Genomic DNA, 25,579 nt, shown 5'->3' on the forward strand with positions numbered 1-25,579 from the left:
GCAGCCACCTGGGGCCCCATACAATCGCTCTGAGACCCAGAGACCCGCCACATGCCTCTTCCTCCAGACAGCCGCCCAGTATTCTGGTGCGGTCACTAGGAGTCCAAGAAACTCACTGTGTGCCTCCTCCTCCCACCAACCACCCATAGCCCTGGGCAATCAATCACTCCGAGTCGAAGTGACCCTCCCCGTTCCTCCTCCTTCTCCAGATAACCCCCCGGGTGTTCAGGAGGGGTTGCTCTGAGTGGCTCTGAATCCACATGACCCGCAGCACGGGTCCTCTGAGCAACCGCCCGGAGCTCTGGTGCGGCCACTCAAGACCAAGCGACCCACCACGCTTCTCCTCCAGGCAGCCCCCTGTGTTCAGGAGCTGTCACTGTAAGTCCAAACAACTCACCACTCGCCTTCTCCTCTGAGCAGCTGCCTGGAGCGCTAATGCAGTCACTGCGAATCCAAACGACCCGCCGCACTCCTCCTCCTCCTCCTCCTACTCCTCCAGGCAGGCCCGGGGTTCAGAAGTGGTCTGAGTCCAAACAGCTCACCATGCAGCCCCTCCTCTGGCAACCGCCTGTAGCTCTGGTGTAGTCACTCTGAATCCAAGCGGCTGTGCTCCTCTTCCTCCTCCTCGTCCTCAGGGCCAGCCCCGGTGTTCAGAAGCAGTCATTCTGAGTCCAAACAGCTCGCCACGCAGCTTCTCCTCTGGCAACCGCCTGTAGCTCTGGTGCAGTCACTCCGAATCCACGCGGCCACGTTCCTCCTCCTCCTCCTCAGGGCAGGCCCCGGTGTCCTGAGTCCACACAGCTCTCCTCGCTGCTCCTCCCCTGGGCAGCCGCCGGAGCCCCAGTGGTTGCTCCGAGTCCCAGCGCTGTGCCGAGCGGCCTCCTTTTCAGCGCTCCCAGTTGTCCGAGTTCACTGCTCCAGCGGGGGGCGGGGCGTCTCACCGGCAGCTCTACTTCACAAAGTTTCCTGCGTTCCGGGACCACCGTCCCATCCGGGACGCCTTCCCAACGGGTGAGAGTCACCCGGCTGCTTTGAGTTGGTCCCAAGTGTCTCAATATCTCCTCTTTTGAATCCTGAGTCCTGGAGCAACATGAAATGCAGTCACCCTCTAGGCCGCCATCTTGAAAACTCAATCTAATGCATTTCTATTCATAAGTGATGAATCCTCTGAAAGAGAAATTAGCAAAACTACTCAATTCACAGTAGCCTCAAAAAAAAAAAATACTTGAGAATTAATCTAACAAAAGTGGTGAAAGACCTCTACAATGAAAACTACGGAACATTAAAGAAAGAAATTGCAGAAAACCTTAGAAGATGGAAAGATCTCCCATGTTATTGGATAAGCAGAATTAACAATGTCAAAATGGCCATTCTACCAAAGGCACTATACATATCCAATGTGATTCCAATTAAAATCCCTATGACATTCCTCATAGAAATAGAGAAAGCAATCCTGAACTTCATCTGGAAGAACAAGAGACCTCAAACAGACAAAACAATCCTGAGTAGAAAAAGTGAAACCAGAGGTATCACAATACCAGACATTAAACTATACTACAGAGCAACCATAACAAAAGCAACATGGTATTGGCACCAAAATAGACAGGCAGACCAATGGTACAGAATAGAAGACACAGAGACAAAACCACATAAATACAGTCACCTCATACTAGACAAAGGAGCCAAAAACATACAATGGAGAAAAGATAACCTGTTCAACAAATAGTGCTGGCAAAACTGGAAATCCATATGCAGCGAAATGAAATTAAACCTCTATCTCTCACTCTGAACAAAACTCAACTCGAAATGGTTCAAGGACATAGGAATTAGACCAGGGACCCTGTACCTAATAGAAGACAAAATAGGCCCAAATCTTCATCAGGTTGGCTTAGGATCAGACTTCCTCAACAAGACTCCCAAAACACAAGAAATCAAAGCAAGAATCAATAAATTGGATGGACTCAAACTAAAGAGCTTTTTCTCAGCAAAGGATACAATCAAGAATGTGAAGAGAGAGCCTACAGAGTGGGAGAAAATCTTTTCCACACGCACTTCAGATAGAGCACTTACTCCAAAATTTATAAAGAACTTACAAAACTTTACACCAAAAATACAAAGAATCCAATCAATAAATGGGCCAAGGAACTGGACAGACACTTTACAGAAGAAGACATATAGGCAATTAATAAATATATGAAAAAGTGTTCAACATCTCTAGTAATTAGAGAAATGCAAATTAAAACAACTCTAAGATTTCATCTTACTCCAATTAGAATGGCTATTATCAAAAACACAAACAATAATAGATGTTGGCATGGATGTAGGGAAAAAGGCACACTTTTACACTGCTGATGGAGTTGCAAATTGGTGTAGCCACTCTGGAAAGTAGTGTGGAGAATCCTTAGAAAACTTGGAATGGACCCTCCATTTGACCCAGTTATTCCACTCTTCGGTTTATACCCAAAGGACTTAAAATCGGCATACTACAGTTAACACAGTCGCATCAATGTTTATAGCTGCTCAATTCACAATAGCCAGATTGTGGAGCCAACCTAGATTCCCTTTAACAGATGAATGGATAAAGAAACTGTGGTATATATATACAATGTAATATTACTCAGCCATAAAGAATAATAATATTATGGCACTTGCAAATAAATGGATGGAATTGGAAAATATCATGCTAAGTGAAATAAGCCAATCCCAAAAAAACCAAAGGCTGAATATTTTCCCTGATAAGTGGAGAATGATATATAATGGGGGAGGGGGTGTGGAGTGAGAGAAGAATGGGGGAATTTAAGATTATGTAGAAGGAAATGAGAGGGAGTTGGGTATGAAAAATGGTGGAATGAGACAGACATTACCCTATGTACATGAATGATTATACAAATGGTATGAATCTATATTGTGCACAACCATAGAAATGAAATTATGTACCCCATTTGTGTATAATGAATGAAAATGCAGTCTATAAAAATTAAAAGATTTTTTAAAAATCTACTTCCTTTTGTTTTTAGTTGACAAGTAAGTAATCATGTATTCATGGGGTACATTTTGATATTGTGATACATGTATACTGGGAAGGATGATTAAATAAGTCTAATTAACATAGTCATTATCTCACACTCTTGAACGAACTTTATGGGGAGGATATTTTAGTAAATATAAAACATGCAAGGCATTATTGTCAACTTTAGTCACCATGTCCAGCAGGAAATCATTAGAACTCACTCCTCCTGTCTACCTAAGAGGTTGTACCCTTTAACCAACTTCTCTTTCCCCATCCACTCACCCTGACACCCCTTCCCAAGTTCTAGTAACCATTACATATGACTATTCTAAGTGTGTGACTTTTTTATATTACACATGAAAGTGAAATCATGTGGTGTTTATCTTGTCATGTGTGATTTATTTCACTTCACAATTTCCCTGGGGTTTTCCCTGGCTTGAAGCGATGTCATAGTAAAAACTCACGAGAGTGTTATAATACAGAGTGGCTCATGAGAGTGTTACAGTATGTGAATAGGGTGCATGCAGTATTTGTGAAAACTGAGCAAACTGTCTGCAATTGGGGTTTGGTGTTCACTGGACTTCAAAAAAATAGGGTGGTGAGAAGCAAGTGAGAGAAGTCATGCCTGTAGAGAAGGAGGCAGAGAATGCCCCAAAGGGAAGAGTCCAGATGACAGCACAGCAGTCAGACAGACTGCTCTTCTCCAGACAGGAACAAAGCAGATCTGGTATGTAGGTGGCACAGAAGCAAATCCTCTGGCAACTGGGGTGGTATCAAGATCCTTTGGGTCGACCACAGATTTCAAGTGAAAGTGCTGTAAAATGGTGGTCAGGAATAAGAACAGTTCCATCCTGGCCAGGCTTTCTCCTGCACACATTCATTTCCCTAAAAATAACCAAGAAAGTGGGTAAATACTCCTTGACCAGTTATTTCTGACTTGCCCTAGAAGAATGCAGAGTAACTATTTGATGAATGATTTCAATGGATGGATGGATGGATGGATGGATGGATGATGGATGGATGGATGGATGGATGGCTAGCAAATATAAAGACTGGTTGATTAGACTGAAGGATGGACATACTATCTTCCTATTATTTTATCAGCACACTTCATTCAATCAATATTTATTGGCTTATGCTCATCACCTCTATTTGAAGAGCTTCATTAACCATTCCAACGTTACAACTGTTTTTATTTTTTGACATTTCATGTTTCTTTCAATCTTTTCCCAGAAGCACATGCTCATTACTTGTGTTCCCTGTTCCCAGTCAGAAGTTCTAGCATCTTTCCTCCCATTCATTAGATCTGTTAGTCTCATCAGCCTTAAACATACAATGCAGTTTCAAACTTTATCTCATGCTGTTCCTTTTGAGTAGGATGTACTTCATACTTCTCTCAAATCTTAGATCGAACGTCATTTTTCCATTACACTCTTTATGATTCTGCCAGACAATAACTTGCATCCTCTTTGGTTTTAGTCAGAGAAGAAACAAAGATTATTTGATTTTTATTCTTTATTTTTCCAGTCTGCTGATATGTGAGTTCCATTAAGGGAAGCTCAACCATTGTCATCTTAGTATCTACAGAGACAGACCCCAAACAGGCCTCAGGAGTCGAAGTATAAGTTTAGGCAATGATATGGCCAGAGACATAGCAGAAACTTCAGGTGTGTAGGGCCCTATATCCCAAGGAGGAAATAGATGTAGGGAGATCAAAGTGCTCTGGTGTCCTTAAAGGTAAACTGCCCCAGTCTCAAGGTCTTCTGGCCCTCATTTACCAGTCGGAAGATCCTGGCATCTTTGATCTAGAGCAAATACCCTGCTTCCATGGTTCATTGCCTCTGTTAAAATAACTTGCCTCTCTTCCTTCCCTTTTCTTTGCCTCTTATGAGGCAGCTCGAATATCCTTTCTTCTATACGAACTCCATTCAATCCATCTTATCCCTCACTGTGTGGTATGCACAGAAATGCAGGAGGCATTTTCTCCCTCTGCCATCAGGATAACTAATCCTTTCCCTTCTCTCCCACAGAATTAGTCATACTGGATTACAACAATTGCTTTATTCATCTGCTTTGCTAACTGGAGTGTGGGACCCTTGGTGAACCTTGCTATGCTGGTGGATACTTGCATTCCTGTGGCTCAGCAAGGGCATGAGAGTCACCACGTGGAAGATAGTCAATAAAGTTGTGGAGTTAAATACATTTTTAGGGCACTTGAGGACAGTGGAGATGAATTTAATCTTCTAGAAAGAGTTCTGGGAAATGCAGTCATATATCTTGAGGTATAACTCATCCACCCTATCTGTAGTTTTCTCACTTTGGAAAAACTAAGTCCATTCCCCAAGCCCAACTAATCTGACCCAGTAACAATGTATTCTTTGTCAGGGAGACTACATGGGCACTGGAAGTGTTGCTCCTGATCATGTACAAAGAATATTTCTACCAGCCCCAAAATAAGCATTGTGCAAGTTTAACTGATCCCATGGAAGGTGTTTTGTCCCCTAAAGTACCCATGGAAATAAATTTCTATTACCTGTTGAGAAAGGCATGAAGTGATCACTCTTCTTAAATTTGCCACTCTTATCCAGGAAGTGGCCAGGGTCAAATGTCTCTGGGTTGGGGAATTCTTTGCTGTCATGTAGCACAGACGAAAGTGATATTATTATGGTTGTGTCCTGCAATGAATAGACACAGCTAAACCAAGTGGTAAAGAAGTCGTGAAGCTAGAGGGAATGTTGGAATTTATTTAGTCCAAATGTTATGATAAGAAACAGTTATCCAAAGAAGAGAGTGATATTTCCAGTTAGCCAACCAAATAATTAAAGACATGAGTTGAAAGTCAGAGGCAATGACCTTGCTAAAGTACCTCCCAACAGCCTTTGAAGTAGCAAGTAGCTGAGTACCAAAACTTCTGTTCTCCTTATCATCAAGCTTGAATGTTGGTGTCTGCCCCTCCTTGATATTCTATTTCACGACTTCAGTTTCCACACCTTCTAATGGAATTCTGGTTTAAATTAGATGTCTATTGATTCTGGGAATGTCTAGAATGTCTGTTTATGGGGTTTTACTGGGAACATAAAAAGAAAAAAATAACTAAATGTTTAACATTGTCACAAAATTTGTGTCTTCTAATTTAGAAGTAAGGGAGAATTCTTTTCAGATGAATTTCCCTCAAATGCAGAAGGGATGGTAAATTTTTTAAAAGAACAATTTTCCATAATTCATTGAAAATTATCAATTTTCATTCATGCTAATGTCTTAAAAATTATTCCCTTCAGGCTTTGAAACAGTATGCAAAAATGTTTCTTTATTCTGTATTTTTATTAGTGCATTATATTATACATAATAGTGAGCTTTGTTGTTACATATTCACACCTGCATATAGAAACAGTATAATTTGATCAATATTGTTCCCCAGTATTTTCCTGTTCCCTCCCTTCTTCCCTTTTCCTGATCCTTTTCATCTATTATACTATTCTGCCTTTCAGTTTCATGAGACCTTTCTCCCATTTTTTCCTTTTTTCTAATTCTATGTGTGAGAGGAAACATATGGGTCTTGACTTTCTGAATTTTGTTTATCCTGCTTGACATAATGCTCTCAGGTTTCATCTATTTTCCTGAAAATGACATAATTTCATTTCTCTTTATTACTGCATGAAACTCCATTGTATATACATACCACATTTTCTTTATCCATTCATGTGTTAATGGACATTCAAGCTGGTTCCCTATTTTGGCCATTGTAAATTGTGGTGCTATAAACATGGCTATGCATGTACCACTAAAGTATTCTGAACTTAAATCTTTAGGATAGATGCTGAGGAATGATAGAGCTACATTTTATAGTGGTTCCTTTCTAGTTGAAAATGTTTCTTGGATATACAAAGGCAGATTTATTACAACAAGTTTTACTGAAAGAACTGAACACTTTTAACAAAGGAATGAAATGATCTGGGTACAGTGGCACATGTTTGTAGTCCCAGCTATTTAGGAGGCTAAGGTAGGAGGATCACTTGAAGCCAGGAGTTTGAGGCCAGTTACTGGGCAATACAGTAAGACACTATCTCAAGAAAAGGAAAGAAAAGTAAAGGAAGCCATGCATGACCATTATTTTATAGCCATAATTTAAATTAAATTGAAATGAATCATCAATTAAATTACAAGAGCTAAAACTTCTAAAATTCTAGAAAAAAAATATGATTAAATTGTGGTCTTGTGCTGGCAAATATTTTTTACATAGGACATAAAGGATAAATCATAAAAGAAAATGAAATTGATTCTGTGAATCCTATATAAAGTTAAAAAATTGTGCAATGCTTTCAGTCTTAGGTATTTATTCAGTAGAAAAGGAAATAGAGTTCAACTTAACATTTCCACACAAATGTTCATAGTTTTTATATTTAAAAGCCCAAAACTAGAAACAACTGAGAATACACATCTCCTTGTGAGCAGATGAACAATTTGTGGTAATTCGTGAAGTGAATTACTATTGAATAATAAAAGAGAATGAACTACTGATACATGAAAATGAAGGTGAATCTAAAACATATTCTTCAACATAAAAAAGTTAAAGGTACATGAAAATATAAGGGAAACAAGCAGACTACAGGGAGGGGCACTGAGGAAAAGGAGAAGGAGAAAGTAAAGAAGGTACTGGACCATGAAACTGATCAAATTATGTGATGTGTATGTAGGATTCTACCCCAGTGAAACCAATAAAGTAATTAAAAAATAAATTTGGATTTATATAAGAACAGTATTGGCAAAAGAATGAATGAAGTCAAAATATCCAGAGATAAGCAATTTGATAAATTCTGTATTATTCTATGTCAAATTTTATTGTATCACTTTCTTTTATTTTTTAGTGAAATTACCAATTTTATTCTATTTGTTTGTTCTTTTATTTTTTATTTTTACAGACTGTATTTTGAGTCATTGTACACAAATGGGGTACAACTTTTCATTTTTATGGTTGTGCAAGATGTAGATTAACACCATTTGTGTAATCATGCATGTACATAGGATAATGATGTCTGTCTCATTCCAAACCGGACCACAGGTATAGAAATCAGATCTATGGTTGCCAGGAGGTGGAAGCAAGGAAGCGTGATTGGTTGTAATAAGAGGATGAAGAAACTTTATGGGATGATGGAAATATATATACATAAACACACATTTTTTTGAGAAATATCTCACTGTGTAGCCTAGGTTGTTCTCAAACACATAGATTGAAACAGTCTCCTCCTGAGTAGCAGAGACTACAAGCGTATACCACCATGCCTAGCAATGTTTATATCTCAACTGTCATGTGGTTGAATCACAGCATATATTTGTCTAAATTCATGAAACTGTACACTTAAGAGAGTGAATTTTTGTGCTGGGAATGTAGCTCAATGGTAGAGTGCTTGCCTATCATGTGTAAGACAATGGGTTTGATCTTCAGCACTGTCAAAAGAAAAAAAAAAAGAAGGAAGTTTATTTTATATACATTACTTAGAATTCAATTAAAAATAGAACAATGCATTGTCTCAAAAGTAGATATGGTAAAAAGTAAATCTCCCTCTCACTTAGCCACAGAACCCAATTTGGAATTTCTAGAAACAACTATCCCTTCCAATTAGTAATATTTCCTTCCCAAGAACATGCTCCTGCACAATTGTTCTATGCATGTAAGGCAAATAGACCTGGATTTGTTTATGCAACTTTGTTTTTTATACAGATCAAATCAGGCAAGTAGCATTGTCACCACTTCATAATTTTGGGGGGGGAACATTTGAACTCTTCTCTTTTGGTTCTTTACAAGATATATAATTAATTTTTGCAAAGAACAATTCTCCTAGAGTGCTGGAGAGCACCAGAATTTATTACTGTTGTCTAACTGTATTTCATTACCCTTCACCCAACCAAAATGAAGGATCTTAGGAAAATCCTAAGATCTGTGCTGTCCAACACAATAACTTCTTGCCACATATACAAATTTAAATTAATTAAAGCTAAATTCAGTTAAAATTTCAACAACAGAGGTAAAATATGACATAATGTAAAATAATTAAACTAAAATTCAGCTCCTTGCTTGCACTAATCACATTACAGGCATTCAGTAGACAAATATGGCTAGTAGCTACTGGGTTGGGCAGCCTAGATACAGCTTTTCTAACACTCAGAAAGTTCTATAGACAGTGCTGACTCAGACCAGTCATCAGCAAACCACAACCCACCCAAATCCATCCTGTCATCTGCTCTTGTACAGACTTTTATCTAGTAATTTTTAAATTGAAAAAAGACGTGTGACATATAAAAATTTTAAAAATCACTGTTCACAGATAATGGAACACATTATCTTCACTCATTGCTGCGTACAATGACTGCTTCTGTGTCACAAGGACAGAATTGAGAAGTGGCAAGAGAGACCTGATAGCCTAGAAGACTAAACCATACACTATCTGACCCATTAGAGAAGAAATTTGTCAACTTCTCTGGAAACATTATGACCACCTAGATGATGGGCTCAATCCTGTGATAGCAGAAATTTTACGTGATAGCAAAAGTTCATCATAATCACAGGAGTCTATCCTGTGTTGGACTCCCTTGAATTGGTAAAGGATTCTAATGACTCCATTAAAATTAGGAATTATTACAATCAGCTGCACGATGTTAAAATTTCCTTTATTGATCCGTCCCATGCAGAAAGGAAAAGGCCATTCCCTTGAGTTCTGGGCTGTCTACACTCAACAGGGACCAGGTATCCCATCATCTCCAGCTTGTGTGCTCTATGCTGAATATAATTAATTGACTTAGATGACTGAGGCAGGAGGACTGCAAGAACATTAGGGCACCTCTCAGGAAAGTCCTCAATTCCCTTTTCTCCAGAAGATGAAAATTATATTTCTAACATTACTCATTCTTAATGCTTTTCCCACAATAAAAATAAAATTTTAGTTAAATCATTTTAAATTTTCCTTAGTAATATGTGTTGGAGTAGTTTCAAGCATAATGACGAGTAAGTCTTTGAAAATACAGAGACCTTATGTTAGAATCATTGGAAAGTTGCTGAGATAAAAATTGGTTCCAAGATTGCACAACTGGAGGAAACTCTGAGTTTAGTGACTACAGGCAATTTTGAACTGTCAACACCTCTGAATCAGGGCAGCAGGTGTTGCAGCATTCTGACCACCTAGTAGGGGAGGAAAGAGCTCTTTCTGGAAGAAATGAACATCATTTGAAATTGAAGCTTTTATTGTACAACTACACGTGGGCAAATTTCATTAAGTATTCCAAAGACAGAACAAAGAGGCCCCCAAAAAACAAGTGGGAGGACAGAAAGGCACTAAAAATATTACAAAGTAGGAAATATGATCTCCCTCGTTTTATGAGGCCAGCATTACAAAGATTTCAGAAACATGACAAGGAAATTTCAAGAATAAAAATTGGAGACACACATATGAATACAAATGTCCTTAGCAAACTGTAGAAGATCAAATCCTGCTCGTATGTATACTTACAATTACATATTTAGTGGAGAAAGGGAGACCAAAGTATACGACCATCAATATATGATCAATAGAGGCAGAAAATCCATTTGATACAATTGTACAGTAGTGACCAAAAAAATACATTGTGAGGAAACATCAAACAAATTTAAGAAAGGAAAACTTCCCTCATCTGATAAAGGATCTCTGCCAAAACACACAAAAAACACCATATGAAATAATGTGGTATTAAACCTTCACTCCCCTGCTAGAGACAAAAAAGTAAGCTCAACACAAAAATTCTGTTCAACACTGTGCTGGAAATCCCAGCCAGTGCAATACTGTAATAAAGAGAAATTTAGGTCACTAGTATTGGAAATTAATTAATAATAACAAGTACTAATCCAGCTTGCAGGGTAACATACATAAGAAATTCCAAATGAATCTAAACAGAAATTATTGCCATGGTTAATAAATTTAACAAGAATTCCAGATACAAAGTCTTTAAAATAGAAACTGTAACTATGTGTCCACATGCCAAGAACATAAAAAAGGCATTATTTAAATTGTGAAATTTATATTACCTTTCAAAATATTAATTACCTAATAAAAAAAGCTTTTGAAGATATGTAAGCCACTCCACTGAAAACAAAACAATTTTGGAAAAAATAAAGTCACACGGCCACTTGAGCTACAACCCCAGCAAGGCAAAATTATCTTAAAGGGCCAGAACAAATTGGTAAGATTCACACTGCTGGATATCAGGAACAGTTATGAAGCTTAATGGCCCAAACTGGCCAAGCACTGAGTCCATCAAACTGCCACATGGATGAGTTTTATACTTCTCCAATCTTGTGCTGGCAGAGGATTGGGACCATTCTGTGAATCTGGAAACTTCAGGAGCACTAAAGTGCTCCGTGGAAGAAGCAGTCTTACCTTGGGGATGAAGTAGTTTCTGAATTTAATGTCACAGGTGGTTGCACGGGGCCCACTGGTTGGAAGGAGGTCGATGTATCTCTGGATCTCATGCACAACAGCCTCTGTGTAGGGCATGTGACTCTTGTCCTGCATGCAGGGGCTGCGGTGTCTGCCAATCACACGGTCAATCTCCTCCTGGACTTTAGCTGATAAGATACAAATACGAACTGATAGAAGGGGAATAAAAGATAGAATTGTGGATATCTACAAATGAATTAGAAACATGAGTTATATGCCCCAAATATATCTGGCTGTATAAAAATATTGACATGTTACTGTATCTTTCTATGTATCTATCTAAACTATACATACATATGAAAATTTATAAAAGTATATATACTATGAGTCACGTATTTATGGATCTCCTATAAGTTAGGTATTAAGATATATCCATACAACCTAAATGTACTACACGAGCCTAATGTACTAATACATAATATCAAATACAAATAGTAATGATTAAAAGTTTCAAATATGAAGTTACCACGTAATTAATCCAAGAAATTATCGTCATTTCAGGAAAAAAAAGGGAGAAACTTTAATTTATATGAAATAATATATGACATTTTAAAATTAAATTCTACTAAAGGATCTAGATGTATGCATATATTTGTGTGTGTGTGTGTGTGTGTGTGTGTGTGTGTGTGTGTGTGTGTAATTTTCAGTGGGACCCTTTTCAATTTCCCACTCTTTAGATATAGCCTTTTGAATCATTCTAGAAATTTCTTCTGAAATGTTCATATATGCAAGTAATGGTCTATTTCTTTTTCTTATTTATCCAATTTTAGAAAATTCCTAATGATTTCATGGCAAGGAATATTAAGATCCATCTCCACTCTATGCAAAGCACACACTATAAATACATACACACACACATACACACACACACATACTTCTCATGTATCTGCCCTCCTCATGCTTCACCTATATATTCTGATAACAATTCATAGTCATAAATATGCATTGTTTACACTGTTATTGAGGCAGAGTGAGGGCAAAAGGACAGTCAGTATAAGTTGTGAATGATTGGCTCAGAAAGACTGGAGCAGTTTCTAGAGGAAATAAAATACTAATACCTCCAGAGCCCAACCCCCTCCCACCTCCACCTGTCCCTGAGATTACCTGCCTTCAGGGAATTGTTCCTTCCTACAAGGAGTAGTTAATGATTGAATGTCCCCAGGCTGCTCCTTCCTGCCTGTACCCCTGGGCTTCTTGGTTCTAACCCTTGGATCACACCACCTTTTGGCCCACATTTTGATCACCAGTAACATAGGCAGGATGGGGGACGAGAGAGCATGAGAACAAAGGAAATCTAAAATGTATAACAGCAGTAGGACACCCCCACTTCTTTGGACACCCTTCTCATCAGAGAAGTCTATCTCTGTTTTATCCTTTAAATAAAACTTGCTTTCTACCCTTGCCTGGGCATTTCCCTGGTGTTCAATCTTCACATCAGGGAAAAGGGCCTCAGCCCTGATTCTCATCACCAGTATCATTATGACCTGAGAACTATTGTTTACTGGTAAGGTAACGATGCACATGTTTCATTCTTTTCACATGTTTAACTTATATTTGAACAATGTATACCAATGTAGACCAATTCCTAATCTTCTAGTTGCTTATTTATTTTGTATCCAAATACTCAGTTTGATGTTTCAAACTCCTAGCAATAATTTTCTAAATATTTAAACTCCAGATTCTCTCATGTTTTTCTTATCTTCCCTTACACCTGCTTTCTCTACGTAGTAGAGCCAACGGTTTGTTTCCTAGTCCTGGTGCCCAGGACGCTCCCTTAAACTCCCATCCTTATACATAAGGTCTCCTGATTCCTGGAAACTGTGACTGCTTCTGCCTTAGTTTCAAATATTTGGATAGAGCACATGTTCCAGTGTTTTTCTTAAAAAGCAAAAAAGGAAATACATTTTTTTAGCAAATGTGGATCTGAAATATTCTCTCTCTCTCTCTCTCTCTCTCTCTCTCTCTCTCTCTCTCTCTCTCTCTCTCTTTCTCTCTCTCTTTCTCTACTTTTGCTCTCTCTCATCCTCCCACCCTGGAGATCAAATACAGAGGCCCTCTACCACTGAACCACACCCAGAGCATTTTTAATTTTATTTTGAGATACTAAATTGCTGTGGCTGACCTCCAACTTGCAATCCTCCAGCCTCAACCTCCTGAGTAACTGGGATTACAAGCTTGTGCCACAAAAGCTTGGCTCCTATCTTTGTCTTAGCACACAAAATGGCAGTTGTTCTTAAGAACTCTGATGCTTAAGAACTTCATAATGCTTTAATGTGATCTGACTTATTTCTGAAAGTTGATGTGATTTTAACCCTGTTGTTCTATAATTCCAAGATCCTCTCTTTTCTGAGGTGGATGATTTTATTTCATTCACTCATCCAGACACTTGGAATAATTTTCTACCTCGATGGTGAACATGCAGGTCTTTCCCTTTGGAGCTATACATTTTCTGGATTCTATATCTGGTTGTTAATTTCAGGAGAGAGAAAAAGTTTAGAGTATCTGATTTCATGGAGTGAAATCTTTTTAGCTCTGTGCTTTTACCTGTGATCTTTGGGTACTTCAACAGGAGCAGGATTCGATATTTCAGAGTGGAACTTACTGTCTCTGTCCCAGCTCCAAAGAGATCATTCACGGTGTTTATTAAGGCTTCAGTTGTAAATTCAGTCTCTTGGTTGCACTTTTCCTAGGAATAATTAAATGCAATTATTTAACAATGAATTTAATATTTAATTGTAACACATATAAAAGAACTCAGATTATTATAAAGTTAAGCCAGCATATAAACTGGAGAATGCAGTATTATAAAAACTGTGTAGTGTGGTAAACTATAGAGGAGTTAATCAAATCTTCATTTCCTACCCTCTTATCTATGGTTCCATAAGGATTCTGTTCACCATCATTTTTACAGCTAGGAAGGCCAGGCAACATACAGGCAATATAAGTTTATTGATACCACTTTTATTTCCTTGTTTTTATTGAAAACATAGATACAAGATGTAGATGTGGCAATAATCATTTTGTGATAGCAAGATTTAAGCATGAAGATAAAAGGTGGTATATTACGTATGATGTTTTAGTTCATTTTCTGTTCCTACAACAAACTACCAGAAAGTAGGAGAATTATAAAGAATAGAGGTTTATTTTGTACCAGCAAACTTTAATCCTGTTACATTAGAGAAAACTTTCAGTATAATTTTTGAATGTATAAAAACACATCCAAACCATAGCATATGGTAAAGGAAAATGGAAGGCACCTGAGACTCTGATGTTTGTGAACTGACCTTATTCTGGCCCACGACAAGACTTCTTTTTAACTTACTATGAATAAATTTACTATTTTTAAGGTGCTAGTATTGTTTTTTTTCTTCTTATTTTTAGACAAATATGATCATAATTGATAAAAATTTGTAAATTGGGCCCATGTCATGGAAGATATAAATAACTTAAATCAAGAATGTGTAGTTTTCCTTTTCTGATATAAAATTTAGCTGTACTCAGAATTTTCCACATACTCATTATAAACTTGGAAACATGCAAGTAGACCAAAATACAGTCACTGGGTGATTTCAACATGCCTCGCTCATCATGAGATAGGTCATCCAGACAAAAAAAAAATCACTAAAGATTCTTCAGAACTAAAAATATTATAAATTATATCAATATAGCAGATATTTATAGACCATCTCATCCATCAACAACACAATTCAACTTCTCAGCTGCTCGTGAAACTGTTAAAAAATGAACCATATTTTAGGATGTGAAGCAAACCTTAGAAAATATAAAGATGGTAATATAATCTCATATCCAAAGTATCCATACTATCAAGTCATAAAGGAATGAAATTAGAAATCAACAGCAAGAAAAATCATGTTGATTACATAGTTACATGAAGAAGCAATAATACACATTTGAATGATAAATCATAGAGGAAATAAAGGGAGAAGTTTAAAAATTCCTAGAATCAAAAAATAATAGTGATACAACATACTGAAATCTCTGGAACACTATAAAGGCAGTTCTAAGGGGAAAGTTTATAGCTTTGAATAGCTAAATAAAAAAAAAAATAGAGATATCACAAATAACCTAATAATGTACCTCTAGGCCTAGAACAAGAACAAACCAATCCCAAATACTTTAGAAGGAAAAAAAGTAAGATCAAACTGAAATTAATTAGAGAATAAATATGGAAATATTATATTATATAAATATAATTAGACAATAAATATGATCTATGAAGCAAACACATCTTTTGAAAAGATGAAAGATTGATAAACCCTTAGCCTAACTAAGCATAAGAGACAGAATTGCTCAAATTAATAAAATTAGAGCTGAAAAGGAGCTATCCTTAGAAAAATCTCTGAAGTCCAGAGTGTCATTAGGAACTGCTTTAAAAATTTTTATTCCAATAAATTGGAAAATCTAGACAAAATAGACAAATTTCTACCCACATACTTCCTACCGAAGCTGCACAAAGAACACATAGAAAACCAAATTGGACAGGTTATAAGTAATGCAATAATAAAATGCTTTCCAAAAACAAAACCCCAGGACCAGATAGATGCCCAGCTGAATTCTATCCACCTTTAAAGAAGAACTAATGGTAATCTTTGTCATATTTCTGTATGAAACAGAATGTGACTGGCGGGATTCCAGATTCATTCCATAAAGCCAGTAAGTACCATTGTGAAACCCAAACCAGATGGCATGTCACAGAAAGAAATCCAGAGCCAAATAACCCTGAAGAACATAAATGCAAGAATACCTGATAAAATATTAGCAGATTCTATTTAAAAATGCATTAAGAAGATTATGTATTATGATCAAGTTTATTTCATTCTAGGGATACAGGAATAGTTCAACACATACAATTCAATAAACATAATTCATCACATAAATAGAATCAAGAAAAAAGTCATAATCATTTCAACACATGCAGAAAAAACCTGCGGTACAATATAGCACATATTCTTGTTAAAAACACTGAAGAAATTAGGGATAGAAAGAACTTACCTCAATCTCATAAAGGTCTTATATAACAAACCCAAAGACAACATATAGTGAATGGGGAAAAGCTGAAAGCAGTTTCCCTAAACTCAGGAAAAAGACAAGGATGCCCACTATTACCACTTCTATTTGATAAACTACTTAATATTTTTGCCAGAACAATTAGCTAAGACAGAGAAATAAAATTTGATAAAAATAGGAAAGAAAACAATCAAATTATCACTGCAAATTATATGCTTCCATATTTGGAAGATCAAAAAACTATATCAGAAGACTTTCAGATCTAATTCAGAAAATATATTCAGAAAATTAGCAAGATATAAAATCAAAATACAAAGCTCAATAGATTTTATATACATTAATAATGAACCCAGAATTGAGGAAAACAATTTCATTCACATTAGCTTCAAAACAAAACAAAACAAACAAACAAACAAAAACAAAATTCTAGTAACAAAAATCAAGAAATAAACCTAACTGAAGAGTTGAAAGATCTCTATGATCAAAATTATGGATCACTGAAAAAAGTAAATTGAAGAACATCTTAGAATATGTAAAGACTCCCCATGTTCTTAGATAGAATTAATATTATCAAAATGGCCATGTTACTAAATGCAACCTATGGCTTCAATGCACTTCCCTTCAACAAATGACATTCTTGATAAAACTAGAAAAAAAAGTCCTAAAATTCATACAGAAAGATAAAAGACACAGAATTACTAAAACAATACTGAGGAATGAGAATGTTGCTGGAAGAAGCACAATAACTGACATAGAAATATACCATCAAAATGTGTGGTTGGGCAGTCGCAGAGTGAGCTGGCGGCTGAGTCAGGCCGCTACATGGCAGAGGTAAATGGTGGGCAGATAACCCGTCCAGCCAGCAGGCCAAGGACGGATGTCAAAACCAAGAGAGCCGCCTGATCCCTGCACCTAGGTCGGTGCCATCACTGCTTGGTCGCAGTCTCCAAGCGAGCTGGTGCCTGAGCCAGGCTGCCTACATCGCGGAGGTAAGTAGAAGGCAGATAACCCGCCTAGCCAGCAGGCCAAGGTCAGATGTCATAACTGAGCGAACCCCCTGACCCCTGCACCTAGGTCAGTGCCATCACAGGTTGGTTGTAGTCACGAAGTGACTTAGGCCGCTGGCATCGTGGAAGTAGCAGGCAGGCACCCAACCTGCCTGCCTTGTGGAGCGGGGTGGCGGGTAACAAACCCGCCCAACCACCAGGCTGAAGACAGAAGCCACCACTGAACAACCCCACCCACCACCACACCGAGGTTTGTCGCCATCATGGAGTTAGCCAGAGGCTTCTTTATAGGCTGGTGCAGGCATTTTTAATTACTCCTGAGGGTGTGGCCATCATCATTGGAAGGGCAACTCCCTTCCTGAGACACCTACAGGAGGCTATAAGACCTTTGACAAGACCCAGGAGCCAAGAGGAGGAGGTATTCAGAGACTCCACGAACTCAGAACCACTAGGGAATATACCCCACTGAAGGACACCACCCCTAGAGGGCCAGCTTCCTAGTGGAGCACCACATTATCAAGTTCCTCCAAGACTTCAGGCTACTGAAGGCTAAGAGGTGAGTTATTGGAAATCTATAGAGACAATATTAGTCAAATCTAATATTTGCAATATCCGAAATCTGCAATATCCGAGTTTCACTACTAGAGGAGTAGATACCTGAACAATATGAGAAAACAAGGGAATAAAATGTCCAAACAAACCTAGATGGTATAGCAATAATACCCAATGACAGCATGGCAAAAGAAATGTCAGAAAGGGAGTTCAAAATGTACATAATTAAAACGATCAGGGAAGCAAACGAGGAGATGACACAGCAAATGCAGGCATTGAAGGAAGAGATGAAAGAGCAAATGCAGGCACTGAATGATCGCACCAATCGACAGTTAAAAGAACAAATACAGGAAGCTAAAGATCATTTCAATAAAGAGTTAGAAATATTGAAAAAAACAAACAGAAATCCTTGAAATGAAGGAAATAATAAAAAAAATTAAAAACTCCATAGAAAGCATAACCAATAGGATAGAACACCTGGAAGACAGAACCTCAGACATTGAAGACAAAATATTTAATCTTGAAAACAAAGTTGACCAAAAAGAGAAGATGGTAATAAATCATGAACAGAATCTACAAGAACTCTGGGATATCATGAAAAGGCCAAATTTAAGAAGTATTGGGATTGAGGAAGGCTTAGAGAAATAAACCAAAGGAATGAACAATCTAATCAATGAAATAATATCTGAAAATTTCCCAAATCTGAAGAATGAAATGGAAAATCAAATAAAAGAGGCTTATAGGACTCCAAATATACAAAATTACAACAGACTCACATCAAAGCACATTATAATGAAAATACCTGACATACAAAATAAAGACAGAATTTTAATGGCTGCAAAAGAAAAGAATCAAATTACATTCAGGGGGAACCAATATGGATATCAGCAGATTTTTCAATCAGACCCTAAAAGCTAGAAGAGCCTGGAAAAACATTTTGCAAGCTCTGAAAGAAAATAGATGCCAACCAAGAATCTTATACCCAGAAAATCTTACCTTCATATTTGACAATGAAAAAAAATCCTTCCATGATAAACAAAAGCTAAAACAATTCTCAAAAAGAAAGCCAGCATTACAGAACATTCTCAGCAAAATATTCCATGAGGAAGATGTGAAAAACAATGATGTAAATCAGCAAAGGGAGGAACTACCCTAAAGGAATAGCCAAATAAAGGAGAAACCAAGTCGTGTCAAAAAAAAATGAGCCAAATGACAGGGAATACAAATCATATCTTATTAATAACCCTGAATGTTAAAGGCCTGAACTCACCAATCAAAAGACATAAACTGGCAGATTGGATTAAAAAGAAAGATCCAACAATTTCCTGCCTGCAAGAGACTCATCTCACAGAAAGAGATTCCCACAGAATAAAGGTGAAAGGATGGGGAAAAATATACCATGCACACGGACACAGCAAAAAAGCTAGACTATCCATCCTCATATCAGATAATGTGGACTTCAAGTCAGGTTAGTCAGAAGAGATAAAGAAGGACATTTCATACTGCTTACGGGAAGCATAAATCAGCAAGACATAACAATCATAAATATCTATGCCCCAGTGGCTCATCCATATACGTCAACAAATCCTTCTCAATGCCAGAAATCAAATAGACCACAACACAATAATACTAGGTGATTTTAACACACCTCTCTCACCACTGGACAGATCCTCCAAACAAAAAATGAACTAAGAAACCATAGATCTCAATAACACAATCAATAATTTAGACTTAAAGGACATTTATAGAATATACCATCCAACCAAGAGCAAATACACTTTCTTCTCAGCAGCACATGGATCCTTCTCTAAAATACACCATATGTTATGCCACAAAGCTACTGTTAGGAAATACACGAAGATAGAGACACTACCTTGTATTCTATCAAATCATAATGGATTGAAATTAGAAATAAATGACAGAGTGAAAAACAGAAACTACTCCAACACCTGGAGATTAAACAATACACTATTGTATGATGAATGGATAACAGAAGATATCGGGAAGGAAATTTAAAAATTCTTAGAGCTAAATGAGAACAAAGAAATAACATATCAAAATCTATGGGACACTATGAAAGCAGTACTTAGAGGAAAATTTATTTGATGGAACGCATACAATAAAAGAAAAAAAATCAACAAATAAACAACCTAACACTACAGCTCAAAGCCCTAGAAAAAGAAGAACAGAGGAACACCAAAAGTAGTAGAAGACAGGAGATAGTTAAAATCAAAGCTGAAATAAACGAAATTGAAACAAAAGAAACAATCAAAAAAATTGACAAAATAAATAGTTGATTCTTTGAAAAAATAAACAAAATTGATAAACCCTTAGCCACACTAACAAAGAGAAGAAGAGAGAAAACACAAAATACTAAAATTCAGAATGAACAAGGAAATATCACAACAGACACTATTGAAATACAAAACATAATTTGATGATATTTTGAAAATCTATACTCCAATAAAATAGAAAACCTCGAAGACATCAACAGCTTTCTAGAGACATATGAATTACCTAAACTGAACCAGGAGGACATACACAAATTAAATACATCAATTTCAAGTAATGAAATAGAAGAAGTCATCAAAAGCCTACCAACAAATAAAATTCCAGGACCAGATGTGTTCTCAGCCAAGTTGTACAAAACCTTTAAAGAAGAGGTCATTCCAATACTTCTCAAAGTATTTCATGAAATAGAAGAGGAGGGAACCCTCCCAAACTCATTCTATGAAGCCAATATCACCCTGATACCTAAAACAGACAGAGACAGATTGAGGAAAGAAAATTTCAGACCAATATCCTTAGTGAACATTGATGCAAAAATTCTCAACAAAATCTTAGCAAATTGCATACAAAAATATATTAAAAAGATAGTGCACCACAATCAAGTGGATTTTTCCCAGGGATGCAAGGTTGGTTCAACATCTGGAAATCAATAAATGTCATTCACCATATCAATAGACTTAAAGTCAAGAATCACATGATTATTGCAATAGATGCAGAAAAGGCATTTGCTAAAATACAGCATCCCTTCATGCTCAAAACACTGGAAAAAATAGAGATAGTGGGAACATTCCTTAACATTGTAAAGGCCATCTATGCTAAGCCCATGGTCAATATCATGGCCAAAAATATGCAATGGTGAAAAGATAGCCTCTTCAACAAATTGTGCAGGGAAAACCGAAATCCATATGTAACAGAATGAAACTAAACCCCTATCTGTCACCCTGCACAAAACTCAACTCAAAATGGATCAAGGACCTTCAAATCAGACCAGAGACCCTGCATCTTATAGAAGAAAAGGTAGGTCCAAATCTTCAACTTATTGGCTTAGGATCAGACTTCCTTAACAGGACTCCCATAGCTGAAGAAATAAAAGCAAGTATCAATAAGTGGGACAGATTCAAACTAAATACCTTTCTCTCAGCAAAGAAACTATCAGCAATTCCAAGAGAGAGCCTACAGAGTGGGAGAAAATCTTTGCCACTCATACTTCAGATAGAGCACTAATTTCCAGAATCTATAAAGAACTCAAAAAACCCTACACCAAGAATACAAATAATCCAATCAACAAATGGGCTAAGGATATGAACAGACACTTTACAGAAGAAGATCTACAAGCAATCAACAGATATATGAAAAAATGTTCACCATCTTTAGTAATAAGAGAAATGCAAATCAAAACTACCTTAAGAATTCATCTCACCTCAATTAGAATGGCGATTATCAAGAATACAAGCAACAATACATGTTGTAGTGGATGTGGGGAAAAAGGTACACTCATACATTGCTGGTGGGGTTGTGAATTAGTGCAGCCACTCTGGAAAGCAGTGTAGAGATTCCTTAGAAAACTTGGAATGGACCCACCATTTGACCCAGCTATCCCACTCCTTGGCCTATACCCAAAGGATTTAAAATCAGCATACTACAGAGAAACAGCCACATCAATGTTCATAGCTGCTCAATTCACCATAGCCAGATTGTGGAACCAACCTAGATGCCCTTCAATTGATGAATGGATAAAGAAACTGTGGTATATATATACAATGGAATATTACTCAGCCATGAAGAATAATAAAATCATGGTATTTGCAGGCAAATGGATGAAATTGGAGAATATCATGCTAAGTGAGATAAGCCAATCTCAAAAAACCAAAGGATGAATGATCTCACTGATAAGCAGATGATGACACATATATGGGGTGGGAATGTGGCAGGAATGGAGGAAGGAGGGGCTCTATAGAGGGATAAGAGGGTTGGGAGTGGTGGGGGGAGAAAAAAATAACAGGATGAATCAAAAACTATTACCCTAGGTAAATGTGTGATTACACAAATGGTATGCCTCTACTTCTTATACAAACATCAAAACAAGATGTATCCCATTTGTTTACAATAAAAATGAATTTTTAAAAAATGTGTGGTTCTGTCATATAGACCATTGGTGTCAAGTAGAAACCACAGAGACAAACCCACATGGACAGTTATCTGATCATTGACAAAGGTGTTAAACACTTACTTTGGAGCTCTCACACAAATGTTGCTGGGAAACATGGATGTCCATATGTAGATGAGTGACTAGAATTCCCGTCTTTTGTTATTTTCATAACTCAATTCAAAGTGGATCAAAGACTAGGGATTCAATCAGAAATCAATTTCTTGGAAAAAAAATCATAGAAGCAACAATCCAAACTATAGATGTGGAGATTGCCTTTTGCAGTATGAATACTAAACCTCAGGAAATAAAACTAAAAAATAACAAATGGAATGGCATCAAATTATGAAACGTCTGCACAGCAAAAGAAACACTTAAGAGCTTGATGGTAGGACCTACAGAGTGGGAGAAAAACATTTGCCAGTTACTCTGTGACAGACAATTAATACCCAGAATACATAAAAGACTCAAAACCTTAACATCAACCCTCCCCCACACACCAATAACCCCATATACAAATGCACAAATGAACTAAACAAATGTTTCTCAAAAGAAGTAGTACAAATGGCCAAAAAATATAAGGAAAATATTCAACATATTTAGCAATTAGGGAAATGCAAATCGAAACTACACTGAAGTTTCAAGTCACTTCGGCTGGAATGGTGGCCATCAAGAATACAAACAATAATGAAAGCTGGAAAGGATGTGGAGAAAAAGGAACACTTTTCTATTGTGGGATTGCAATTAGTACACACACTGTGGAAGTCAGCATGAACATTCCTCAAAAGACTAGGAATCCAACCACCATATGACCCAGCTATAACATTCCTTGGTATTTACCCTTAAATTTAAGTTAGCATACTCCAGCAATACATGCATACCCATGTTTATAGCAGCACAGTTCACAATTGCCAAGTTATAAAACCCACCTAGGTATCCTTCACCAAATGAATGGATAAAGATCATGCAGGATCTATATCCACACTGAATTTTTACACAGTGATAGATAATTAAATATGATTTCCAAGAAAATGGATGAAACTGGAGAAACTTACACTAGATGAGATAAGTCAAACTGATAAAGTCAAGAGTTGTATGTGGCCCATTCTCTCATATAAGGCAGCTTGAGAGAAAAAAGGGAAGTATAGGGACATCATGAAAATAGAACAAAGATGGGAAGAGTAGAGAAAGAGGATGGGGGAGGGAGGAAAAGAGGGAAAATGGAGTCACAGGAGAATAAAATTGATCAATTCTGCAATGTGCAAGTATGAATGTATCACGATGGATCCCATAAGAGAAGAATTATTAGGGAAATTAAAACCTCTTTTGAACTAAAAGAAAATTAAAATACCTGTATGAAAATTTGCAGAAAGCAGCAAGAATAGTTGTTAGAGGGAAATTTATACCATTGATTATGTATATCAGGAAACAAGAAAGGCCTAAATTTAATGATGTACGCTTACATCCCTACAAGGAGAAATGAAATACAAAGTATCTGAAAAAATAATAAATAAAAAAATCTGGAACAGAAATTAGTAAAATTTTACATTGGAAATCAATACAGTAAAATCAAATGTTTCGTTCATTGAAAATATCAGCAAAATTGATTGGCTTTAGCTAGATTAAACTAAGAAAAAGAAAGAAGATATAAATTTTTAGTACCAGAAATGAAAGGGAAATAGTAAAGATCTGTTTGTCTTAAAAAGGATACAAGGTATAATATGAAAAACTCTATCCCAAGAATGGTCATAACCTAGATAAAAATGGATCAATTCTTAGAAGAAACAATCTGCAAAAACTCACACAAGAAGAAATAGTTGCAATAGGTCTATTTCAACTCAAGAATTTGAATCAATGATGAACAGCCTTTCAGAACAGAAAATATCAATCTAGGTTAACCCACTGATGCATTCTACAAACATTAAAGGACAATAGAGCACCATTGTTTGCTCTCTTCTCCAGAACACAAGAGCAGAGGAAATGCTTCATAAGTCATTCTTTAAGGCTTTACCTTAATACCAAAACAAGTCAATGACATTACAAGAAAGGAAAACTATACACCAATCTCTCATGACAATAAATGCAAAAACTAACAAAATATCAAATCAAGTTTAACAATGCATAAAAAAAATTATACACCATGACCAGTAGAAGTTAACCCTAGATGTGCAGGTTGATTTAACATCCGAAAAATCACTTCATATAACCAACATCAGCACTCTACAGGAGAAAAATCCTTGTATCATACTAATAATGCAGAAAATTCACTTGACAAAGTTCAACCCTAATGATTAAAAATAAATAATCAATGAGCTAGAATAGAAGTAAATTTCTGAACTGGATAAAGAGCATCATAAAAAACAAATACCCTGGGAAAAGCAAGATGGTGGACTACAGGGTGACTCAGGATTCAAGAAAAAAAATATTGAGAGAGCTGGGACCACTGCTGAGCCACCAGGTGAGACTTCCATGCCACAGCAGTAGGCCCAGTGGGCAAGGCCCAGTATAGAGCTTCCAGGTGAGTTATTGGAAACCTGCAGGGACACTATAAGTCTACAGGGGGGAAACTGTAATACCTCTGTTTTGCACTCCTACAGGAGAAGATACATGAGCAATATGAGAAAAAAGGGATGAAAATGTCCCAAACAAACCTAGATGCTACATCAATAAAATCCAATGACAGCATGGCAGAAGAAATGTCTGAAAGGCAGTTCAGAATGTACATAATTAAAATGATCACAGTAGCAAATGATGAGATAAGAGAGCAAATGCAGGCATTGAATGATCGCACCAATCAACAATTAAAAGAGCAAATGCAGAAAGCAAAGGATCATTTCAATAAAGAGATAGAGATTCTGAAAAAAAAAACAAACAGAAATTCTTGATATGAAGGAAACAATAAACAAAATTAAAACTCCATAGAAAGCATAACCAATAGGATAGAACACCTGGAAGACAGAACCTCAGACATTGAAGACAAAATATTTAATCTTGAAAACAAAGTTGATCGAACAGAGAAGATGGAAAGAAATCATGAACAGAATCTTCAAGAATTATGGGATAGCATGAAAAGACCAAATTT

The 25,579-nt window shown here is 36.8% G+C and overlaps 1 pseudogene across 1 annotated transcript in view; it reads right to left on the bottom strand.

The window, feature by feature from the left end:
- Positions 1 to 1,334: 1,334 nt before the first annotated feature.
- The window catches only part of LOC306660041 (cytochrome P450 2C9-like), a 52,572-nt pseudogene continuing 28,327 nt past the window's right edge, over positions 1,335 to 25,579 (bottom strand). Inside the window, exons 6-9 of the transcript XR_013766625.1 lie at positions 14,020 to 14,161; positions 11,416 to 11,603; positions 5,544 to 5,685; positions 1,335 to 3,895 (exon numbers count right to left, since the gene is read on the bottom strand). The product of XR_013766625.1 is annotated as a cytochrome P450 2C9-like (transcript). The remainder of the gene's footprint in view (positions 3,896 to 5,543; positions 5,686 to 11,415; positions 11,604 to 14,019; positions 14,162 to 25,579) is intronic.

The sequence above is a fragment of the Sciurus vulgaris genome (assembly GCF_902686455.1).
Source record: "Sciurus vulgaris genome assembly, chromosome: 4".
In the NCBI taxonomy this organism is placed as follows: Eukaryota; Metazoa; Chordata; class Mammalia; order Rodentia; family Sciuridae; genus Sciurus; species Sciurus vulgaris.